Source organism: Haliaeetus albicilla, chromosome 10 (assembly GCF_947461875.1).
Source record: "Haliaeetus albicilla chromosome 10, bHalAlb1.1, whole genome shotgun sequence".
Classification (NCBI taxonomy): Eukaryota; Metazoa; Chordata; class Aves; order Accipitriformes; family Accipitridae; genus Haliaeetus; species Haliaeetus albicilla.
The window spans coordinates 9,400,378-9,410,961 of NC_091492.1; positions in this window are offsets into that span (position 1 = coordinate 9,400,378).

Below are 10,584 nucleotides of genomic sequence, written 5' to 3' on the forward strand. Positions count from 1 at the left end.
AGTGTAACGTGAAAGTGACCTTGTTTTGTCAAATAATTTGTTTTAATATGGGTAAAGATGAGCAGCATTCCTTAACAACCAGTAGTTTTGACTTTTGTGTGCTGCTGTTACTGAGCACAGTAACTGCAGAAAATTATGGGCTCTGTTGGTTGATTTTCAAAATGACTGTTTTTATTACCTTCATGGATTATAATTTATGGATTAAGCTAATTACACATAAAGACTTGAATCTCAAGTATCTAATCATTAGACTTGAACAACACTAAATATTATAGGTAAAAGCTGAATACCTTTCCTTGAAAACTGTATTATTAAGCTATAAGTATGATCATCTCAGCATTTTTTGATTTGTTTTTCCTGTACTGTGAGAACAATATAATAATCAGTTATGGGCCCTAAATGTGCATAGATAAATTCATTTTGGGGCAATACTTCACTACAGTTTGTAGAAGCCTGTAGGGACAATGTTGCTGAGGTTTGCTACCTCCAGCCAAGGTAGTTAGGTTGCTTCTTTATGGTTTGTGCAAGACAGGAGACCATTTCCAGAACCAAACTTTTTTCAGGAAAATCTATGTATTAGATTTCAGGAAAATCCATGTATTATGGATGATTTTCCATTGTCGTCTTCTGACATTGTAAAAGGTACGTGAGCTGATGGATACACAGCTGTTTTCTGAGCCCTCAAGACCTGAAGAGAGTCCGGGCTTGCTCTTGGCATGCAAGGGATTACCTAGTCTTTATTCTGGGACTGTGGATCCTTGTTCAGCCTTTCCATAGCTCCTCCAGCTCCGTATGACATTAAGCAGTTCAGCTCTTGTTTCTTCTGAAGTACTTCTCTTTCATGAATAATAAAACTAGCTGTAGAAAAGAATAGGTATGAGGCAAACTGGGGGAGCGGGCAGGAGGGGGAGAGATATTTCGATAAGAAATACAACATGGTTAAAAATCCAGTGCATAAATCATAGGGCTGCTTAACAAAAGAAAAAGTGTCCCATAGTGTCATATTCTAAAGCATTTTAAAGTGAATCATTTCAAAATCTAGTCATTATAGAGTGATTTTACAACAGAACCTTAAGGGAAAAGGTTTCTTTCCAGAAGGTAATTAAATAGCTCATCATTTACCATTGTAAAATGCATCCAAATTTCATTTCTGGAGTTTTGCTTTTTTTATAAAAGCAATGTTCTATTCTTTCTGTCCAGAGAATAAAACATTTCACTTAAAGATCATCCACCAAAGGTACATTAAATGATTTTACAGTAGTAGTGTCCTTCTTCCTTTGTTGCTTTCTCAGGATCTGTTATATGATGAGTCACTATAGATTAGAACAGCCATGTGTGAAACGAATCAAAGTGGGACACTGCATTTAATAGCATTTGCCAAAGAAAATAAATCCAAACCTCAGATTCTCCTCTAGGTCCACAAACTGAACACGGACAATAAACTGAATACAGTCTGACCTTGAATGCAGGACCAGATAACTGCTTCAATTTTATTACAATTTTGTATGTTCTCCGTGAGCTACTACACTATCATTTTTCCTTTTTGCACTGATGTGTAATTCTCCTTTAGTTACATGTAAGCGTGAAAGTTAACAAGCTGTCTTAACTAATACAGATTTATTACATAACTAGCTTTATTTTAAGAAAGCAACCTATTTAATGCAGCAGATAAACACATGCTTACTTTAAGTTCTTACAAAGAATGTATTCAGATGTTTCCCTGAGTCAAGACTACAGTCCTCATGAGAATAAATCAGGTTTGGCAATGTTCTTTCTTTAGTCAAAAAGCAGTTTGGGGCTTGATCATGGTATCATATATATAGTCATGATATTCTTAACATGCTCTCTCTTTCATACAGTTAGGAAGTTCTACTCTGATAAACATGATACAATTAGAAATATATGTGTATACATATATGACAACATAAGAGGAATTTAAAAAGAAAATATTTACCACTTTAAATCCAACATACTATTTTTGTATTATTTCTTGTTAACTGATTACATGCCATTTTTTATGATTAATAACCTGACGTGCTAGACTCTGTTAACATAGACTCCCAGAGTAGTAGTGTGATGCAGAAATCTCTTGCAGATGCAAGATTTGTTATTCTTGCAACATCTGAATCTGTAATATTTCCAAAAATTCCATATAGCATTCTGGGAATTCATGGAACTGAAAACAATTTAGATGTAATCCAGCACTTTCTAGCCATTTCTTGATCTAAAACCTTTTGGGGGTTTGGTTTGTACTTCTAGGGATTCCCAGATCAGGAATTTTTCTAAGGAATTCCCTTTGCTTTCCAGGAACTTCCCCACAACTTTATATGGATTTTCCCATTGCTTTCTGGGAATTCCTTCTACTTTGTAGAAATTTCCCACAGCTTTGCAGGATTTCCTAGACCTAGAACCTTTCTAGAAATTCTCTGTGGCTTTCTAAGAATTCCTTGTCCTAGGACCACTCCCCCACCCCCAGCTTTCTAGGCATATCCCCAGCAGCTTTTTAGGCATTCCCTGTTTTCTAGGAATCTGTCACACAGGTTTCTAGGAATTCCTGCATCTGAATCCATTCTAGGATTTCACCTTGGCTTTCTAAGAGGTTCTCAGCTCTTTCTAGGATATCTGGTCTTTTATTTTCTTCTAATTTCTCTGACTTGTACTTCTCTAGGCATTTCCTGGTGTTTTCTGGGTGTTGCTGGTTCTGTAACTTTTCCAGACATTTTTCCTGTGCCTCCTAGGAAATTCTGGGTCTCAAACTTTTGTAGGAATTTGCAGCTGGTTGCAGATCTGCCACCCTGGCCACTGTAAAGAAACACATTTCCCTTACCAGCAGTAGTTATTTTAATGCTGCTGTCATTGCTACAGTTAAATATGAGCAAATCGATGTAATCCAGTGTAGTATTTCCATGCAAATATCAGAGCTCAAATCATATATGCAAATAAGTCAGACTCCATCTTTGTCTAGTATGTATAAAATTTTGCAGTAGATGTTAGAAAAACATGTGTTAACTCTTTACAATCAGAATGCCTGTCTGCTTAGAGACCTAAACATTTCTGTGAACCATTTTGTTAGTTAACAGAATTTCCTCTCTTCTTTGGCCACAGTGCCTCACAATGACATAATTTTCTTCCTTACTTAGATTGCAGGACTCTTGCCTGCTGTCATACTATGCAAGTGCTTCAACTTCAAGCAGGCTCAGAAGCATTAGCAGTAAGTTGGACTCGTTCTGTCACCTTGAACAAATTGACCTCTGGGAAGAGCAAGAAGGAGTTTTCCTTTCAGTGGCAGGTTTGGGTTTTGGTTCTGGTTTTGTCTTTTGCTTTCATCAATAGCGTGTCATGGTTGATTTCCTACCTCACCTCAGCACTACGGTCTAGGAGCCTTTTTGCTACCACTGGACTGAAGGCCAATGGCAATATCTTTCATATTTCTGTCTCTCTTTCTGAATGAGGATGTTTCAGTCATTGTGGCTTGTTGTTTTTTTTTTTACTGAAGATCTTACATGTAATAGAAGATTCTTAGAAGTGTTTTGTGGCACACGTTGCAGGTTCAGAACAAAAACAGAGACCTGGACCATCCACTTTCTTACAACAGATGCATATTACATTATTCCTATGTTAATTCTGCCTGCAATGTTATTGCTTACATAGAAAAATGTAGGAAAAGTTGCTTTAAAATCACTATGCCAACTTCTGTCTGCATATATACATTCCTATGTGTTCGCACATACATTTTGAATGCTGCTACAAACAGAAGCAGAGGTATAATTGCCTTTGCTCAGTTTGGCTGTCCTCCAAAATAATGCAGAAAGTCACTTCTCAAAATTGTCCTTAACTGAACTATAAAAAGATGTCCTGGAGCTGACTTTACAGGAGCCATATGTATAGTGTGGCATATATTGCTATTTTCTGTATAGAGAGTACTTTGCTGCATGTTTGTGGGAGGTATGCACAGGAGGCCCTATCGAGAGCTACATTTCCATATGTAGGGTTACTTTTTTGAAGGAGAAAAACATGTATGACCAGAATTTATCTTCACAATTTTTGGAAATTATGTAAAAATAATATATACTGTAGACATCAGAGGCATATGATCTCAGACAGTGTCTGAAAAAGGGCATGGGGGAATTACTGATTAGAGAAGCTTGTTTGTCTGTGTAGGGATCAAAGGGGCAAAACGTAGTCCATAACAGTCACCATTTTTTAATTATAAACTCCAATTAAGTGATGCAGAATAATCTTCAGCATTCCATCTGGCAGCTATGAGGAGAGAGAGAGAATAGCAGTTAACAACATTAATCAAGGCTTGAAGTAGACAGGTTCAAGTACTGCAGGCTTTGTTTGAAAAAATGAGTTGGGGACAGGGTTAGCCTTTGAATAAAATTCCAAAAACACTGCGTGCAGCTCAAGACAGAGGAGCAACATTAACCCTTTACTCTTACATTAACGCTTTGACTGCTAACATTTTCTAGACTACAGCCAGCTGCTCAGCATACTGTCATTTACTACTAGTTGCTCCTATCATAGATAGGCTTAACACTGAAGCATGGGACAGACCTTTCTGGAACACCAATGCCAGACATTAAAGACTGCTTAGGAAAAAAATTGTGAATTTTGTCCTTATGTCACAATGTTTTCAAAAAGCAAAACATAATCTTATTTCTTTTAAATTATTTTAACAACTTATACTGGAAATATATGCTATATATATTATATATATAAAATACATGCTATATAGGAAACTGTACAATATGTATTGTTTTACTTTATGTTTCTGCTTGAAAGAGTAATAGAGAAATATTTATATTGGCAATAAGAAAATTCTAAACACACCATGTATATGGTATGTTCGTATATAGAGATATATGTTCATGCGTATATGTAGTCAGTATGCATATCAAGCATGATAATTGGCATAATTAACATTTAATGCAGAGGAAAATCCTTGGCATCACTGTACAAGAAGGGATCTATGCTCTTGTCTTAGTCTGTGGTCAGTCTTTACCAGTACAAAAGAAACCCCACTACTATTCCAACCCAGCATAATTTTACTAAAAGCTGGGGGCTGGGAGCAGAAAACTAAGCTTATTACAGTATTTTCTGACTCAGAAAGCCTTTTTCTAAAGGTTAGAGGTAAAGCTAGGAAAGACACTTGATAGCAACTTTCTTGAAAACTAGCTTCAATGTACCAGAAATGTTCCATGTATTTGAGTCAGTTTTAGTAAATTGTCTCAATAAAAAGCTGTGAAAAAAATCTAAATAAAAGATAGCAAAAAAATTCCCTTTTTTATTAGCTCTAAGTTTAAAACAGATTGAAAACTAAATAAAAAAATAAAAAGTTCAAATGCCCCAAACACTTAGTTCAGCTAAATGTCCAATATGTTGATTCTTTTTTTTAGCTTACCATTAAACTGATGGAAAAAGAATCAGGTATTTGCACAACTAATTATTTTAGATAATTTTTAATTTATACTAGAAGAAGTCAAAGAAGTTTTTCCAGCAGAATCCTTGATTTCAGGAAAGGATGAAGCCACTAATCATGGAAGAAAACAAGCAAACAAAATGTATTACTTTTATATCTATCTTTACATGCCACTGGTGCTTTTATATGGTCTAGTTCTAACATAGACTTCAAACCACAATAACTGTCATTAGTCTGAATCCTCAGAAAGAGACAATGGTTTCTGTAAGAATACACATATTCCTATGAAATGCTGAGAAGAAAATCAAACAAATAAAAAAGTGTTTAGATGGATGAACTTTATTTTCACTACAGAGTTAATAGGATGTGAACACTTCCATTTATATCACATTAAAGCTTTTGAAAGTTTACCCATTTGGAAGCTACAAATTTATATCAGAATTCAGAACGAGAGATTCCCCAGATACAATGGGTAGTGGTATCAGGCCTTTTACTGGGGAGGGACTTCTTTTTTCTTTTATGTGACTTTTGTTCTTCTATAGATGTTTTAGTAAAATCAGATTACTTTCATCAGAATTGCTTAAAGATTTAAAGATTTTTGGCCTAGGCCAAACAGCAAGCTTGATCTAAGATTTTTTTAGAGTATTTCAAAATTCTCAGAACCTCAACTTTTGGATAAAAAATTAAAAGTGCCAAATGCCTGTCCAGTAAACATCTGAATTAAGCATTTAAGAATTGAGGCATCAAAGAATTCCACTGAGAAACTTACTTTTGGTATGTTGCTTCCCAATGTTTACCTAACCACACTGCAGTTTTCAACTGCATGTACTACCTCTGCTTTATTGGATATAGTTTTTTATCATACGTGAGTAAAACACAGTCCAAAATTTGCAGGCACACTTTTATCAAAATGTCATCTGTCTCATCTCTGAGAAGTGGTGGTCTCACTAAATGAAGCTGTGTAGATAACTTAAAATTCATTTCCAGAGATCAATACTAAAAATTCAGTTTCATTGTTCTCTGTTGAGAAGACAGGATTGACTAGTAGATATTCAATACCTTTTTCTATATTGGACAAGAGCAGATATTTAAAAGTAAAGCCTATCTAAACTATTTAGGATAGGTTACACATGAAATTTTCATGCTCTGTGCTGGCACATTTGTTAAGTCTGGTAAAAAGTATCTGTAGAAGATACAGGATTGTGGTAAGAAATAAGCTTCAGATCATTGTCTTATTTTGGCTTCTAAAATAGAGTAATTGGATTCATTTAAACTCTGTTAATGCAATGGTATAGGTTTCAATACTGCTATGTATTACATGTTTTTACTGTTGCTAAATAAAAAAAAACAAACGACAATCACATTGCAATTTGACCAACAGAAGCTAGCCATAACTGATTCTCTATTTCTACAAAAGGGAGTAAGGGGGGGAAAGGGACCATTTGGAATCCTGAAATCAATACAGCATATCTGTTGATACTAAAGATTAGGGTCAACAGAGCATTACCTCAAACATCTGGATTTTTGAGAATTTTATGGACTAAAACCAAATAATATTAAGCCCCTGAGGAAATTCACAGGCAATTAAGGGGATGACTTGATGCCAGAAAAATGAGAGAGTTCAGCTGAGGGTGAAATGTCTCTCTTTAGTTCCCTTCTTTCTCCTGACTTTTGGCAGGTGAAACCTTTCATTATTTAAAAACTGAAATAGGCAGAAACAATGGCTCCAGTATTATTGTCTTTAGCTAAATGCATATTATATTTCCAAGCTATGCACTGGTTTTGAGTCATTCAAGTTTTATGAATTCTGAGTAACTCTAACGACATGATATCAAGTCAAGCTTTCCTTTTTTTTATAAAACACAAATAATGCATTACTCAAAATTATCAGAATGAATTTATGTTTACCAATAGGTTTTTCTTCATTGTTTCTGGTTTGTGTTGACCATAGCTAGACCATGGCAGTAAATCATTGCTGTCTGACATCTGCTTTGCTGCCTCTGCATAGTCATGCGCCATTCCTATCTACCTAATTTCCCAAGTACACATCACAGCAGTTATAGCTCTTCTAGTAATCTCAATGCTGAAAAAAAGTATTTGGGGCCTTACCCAGGCTTATATTATTTAGCTATCTGAGATGAAAAAACATTTGTGTATCTCATGTTGAGGTGTGCAATCAAGAGCTGAGATTCTGAGGGAACAATACAGAACCAGACCTAAACTTTCAAGACTTCTGTCTCAGACAGTAATTATTTTTGTCCAAGAAACATAACGATTGTCATTTTCAGCACTTTGGGGAATTTAGGTTCTACTCCAGGTGCACAGAGACTCTGAAAGCTTGGTTCATTAGTGTGCTACACCTATTTGTAGTATACCCTTCTGGTGGTGGGACAATCCACAGGCTGAGTCAGCTACAGGTGTAGAGGTTCCAGCTTTAAGGCTTTAATTTCAATTGTCATTGCTGATAAACCACTTCAATCCACTCGTCTCTTTCAAGTAAACCCGAGTGCATGTAACCCTTTCCAAAGATAACACAGCCTGTCAAGCAGGAGTACAGGTTATCTATGGAAGCGCACAGAGGACTGCAGTGCTAGAGTGATCCTGTAATGGATAAGGCTGGAAGGTTTCAGCCCTCCAGATGTCAGTCAAAGTAAGTTGGGAAGAAAAAGGAAAGCTGTTCCACCAAATGTTTTTGGAACTGAATCAAAAGAAAAATATCAACTAGAAAAGGAAAAAAACCAATGCTTTTTTTCTTTCCTAAGAAAAACAGCACAGCGTTTCAGAAATAGGTAAATGGTTGATACTTAAGAGTTTCTCCACAATTTGCTTTAAACACTTTTGTAGCAACAGCTTCTGTAAAAATTGACAGCAATTCACTAATTGTCTTTACTTTCACTTTCTTTCTTGCCTGGAAACACAGGCCAAATTTTTTTATGAGTTTGCCATTCAGAGACAAAAGTTATCCATTAAACAATATGCTCACCTGCTCAGGATTAGATGCTGAAGGAAGTCAGCTGCCCTGTCTTAGCAACAGAATTCTTAGTTTGATGCTTACATGGGGCTTTTCATTAAATTCATTAATCTTCAATAATGTCTCTGCAAAAGAGACAGATAATCCTTAATGAAAAGGTTTTTTCTTAGGATCAGTTAGTCTAAAGGTATTGAGATTAATTGAAAGAAAGTATCTGTTTTGAATTACTGTTGTCTCCTGAGAGGGCTGATTTGATTTCCTTTTTTTGTTTCCCAAGCTAAACTTCACCTTTGCTTTCTCTTTACTCCAAACATACACAAAATATTAGTTTAGCTTCTTCTTCATATACAGACCTAATCTCTTCAGTTTGCTAGAATATTCACTTTACCAAGCTGGATTAAAACAAGTACATAAAAAAAGAACCCAAAGAAGAATCCTTTTGACACTTATGCAAAAGCATGCATAGGATGTTGTTATGTGTTAAATCTGCACTGAAATGGAAGTATTTTAATACATTTCACATCATTATATTTCTACCCCATATCTTTTTAGTTTATTCTTCTGAATTAGTAGACTGATATTCTAAGTATTAGCAACACATTAATATTTTTTACTGTATGAAAGATAAATGCCCTTTATATTATAAAAACTATTAATCAACAAGTTTGTGTAAGAACATAAAAAAGGTTTCTGCTAACCCAGTTGTGACAGTTCTGTACAGGATCAAGACGGAAAGTCAGCCAGCAAGTCATTTAGATAACTAGATTGTTGTTGCTCATATTTTTTTCCTTGCGGTGTATAAGGGCTAATGTTGAAATTGCCTGATGCAATGATGACTAAGGCAATCAGTTCCTGTGAGTAAAATTCAGCTTAACGTTTACCATGGGAAATCCATTAAAAGTGCTCTAGATGGTTACAACTGAATGTAAGGTTCACAAAATTATTCTTAAAATTATTGGATATGGTACTGTTTTCACTGTAAGGAATGAAAATACCCTAAGGATTTCAGTAAGATAGAATTTACTCATTCCAGAACCAGGCATATCTTTTTATTAGAAGTCACTCTATCTAATCTGGAGTTAAATAAAATTTAGGATGAAACACTACATAAAGAAGCATGGGGACATGACTCTCTAAAGTTCTATAGCTCTGAGTGTAAATACAGTAATTTAATTTTTTTTTTATATTGAACCCTTATGAGTTTTTGGATGGATAAACAAATATTGATTTAGCAGTTGCAAAGGAATTCAAATCCCAAATCTCAGTCACAGTTTCACCTTTATCTTATATCCACAGATCTATTACTGATAGACAGCGGAAAAGTCAGTTCTTCGTTTTAATGTGGTTAGGATGAAGCTTGGGATGGTGTAGGCATACCTACTCAGAATGAATTGGAAATTGTCTGCTAAAGCAAAGTTTCATGAAAGAAATACCAATTTGATGAGCCTATTTCTTTCAAAATATACAGGATATGACAAACTTCTGCCAAACCACTGCAAGTTTCCAAAGCAACTCTATTAAGCTACAAGTGTAAAAACAAAAAGAATTGTGCAAATCTATGCCTACCTGTACATGTAAGGGTCTATTTGCTTCAATGACTCACTCTCATTAAGCTCACTCTCAGCACTCTCTCTAACTCATCCCGACAGTGTCTCATTGTTATGCTGGAGGCACATCCGTATTGTTTAAGTTACATCTCTCTAGACTGGATGAAAGCTAAGAACTAATGGAAATTAAGATGCAACTTCCTTAACATTTGCTAGTTTAAAGTATTTTCAATAGTAGCTTAAATTAATCAGTTTGATGTTTTTCCATGAAATGAACTATGACGTTTGGAGGTGGGGCAGTAGCAGCAAAGCAGCTTTGAAGAACCAGAGAGAGGCAGCATTGATGATGAGAGCTCCTCTTCCATTTCTGTGCAAAGCCAAGCAGGCAATTTTTGACCCGTTGCAAAACGTGGACTAAGCTAACCTTACAACTTCAACTTGAAAGAGATGAGAAGTGCTGACAAAGATACTTGTATACAAGAGGAGATTTTAAAAGCTTTTCTCAGCTTTCCCATCTCCCTGCCAAGATGCAGCGTTGGGTGTTCTAGCAGTTTCACATCATAGCTGCAGAGTTTCACTTAACCACCTCGAACGGGAGTAGTTTAAGCTCACAGGCTGGATAGACTACAAGTGATTACACAGTG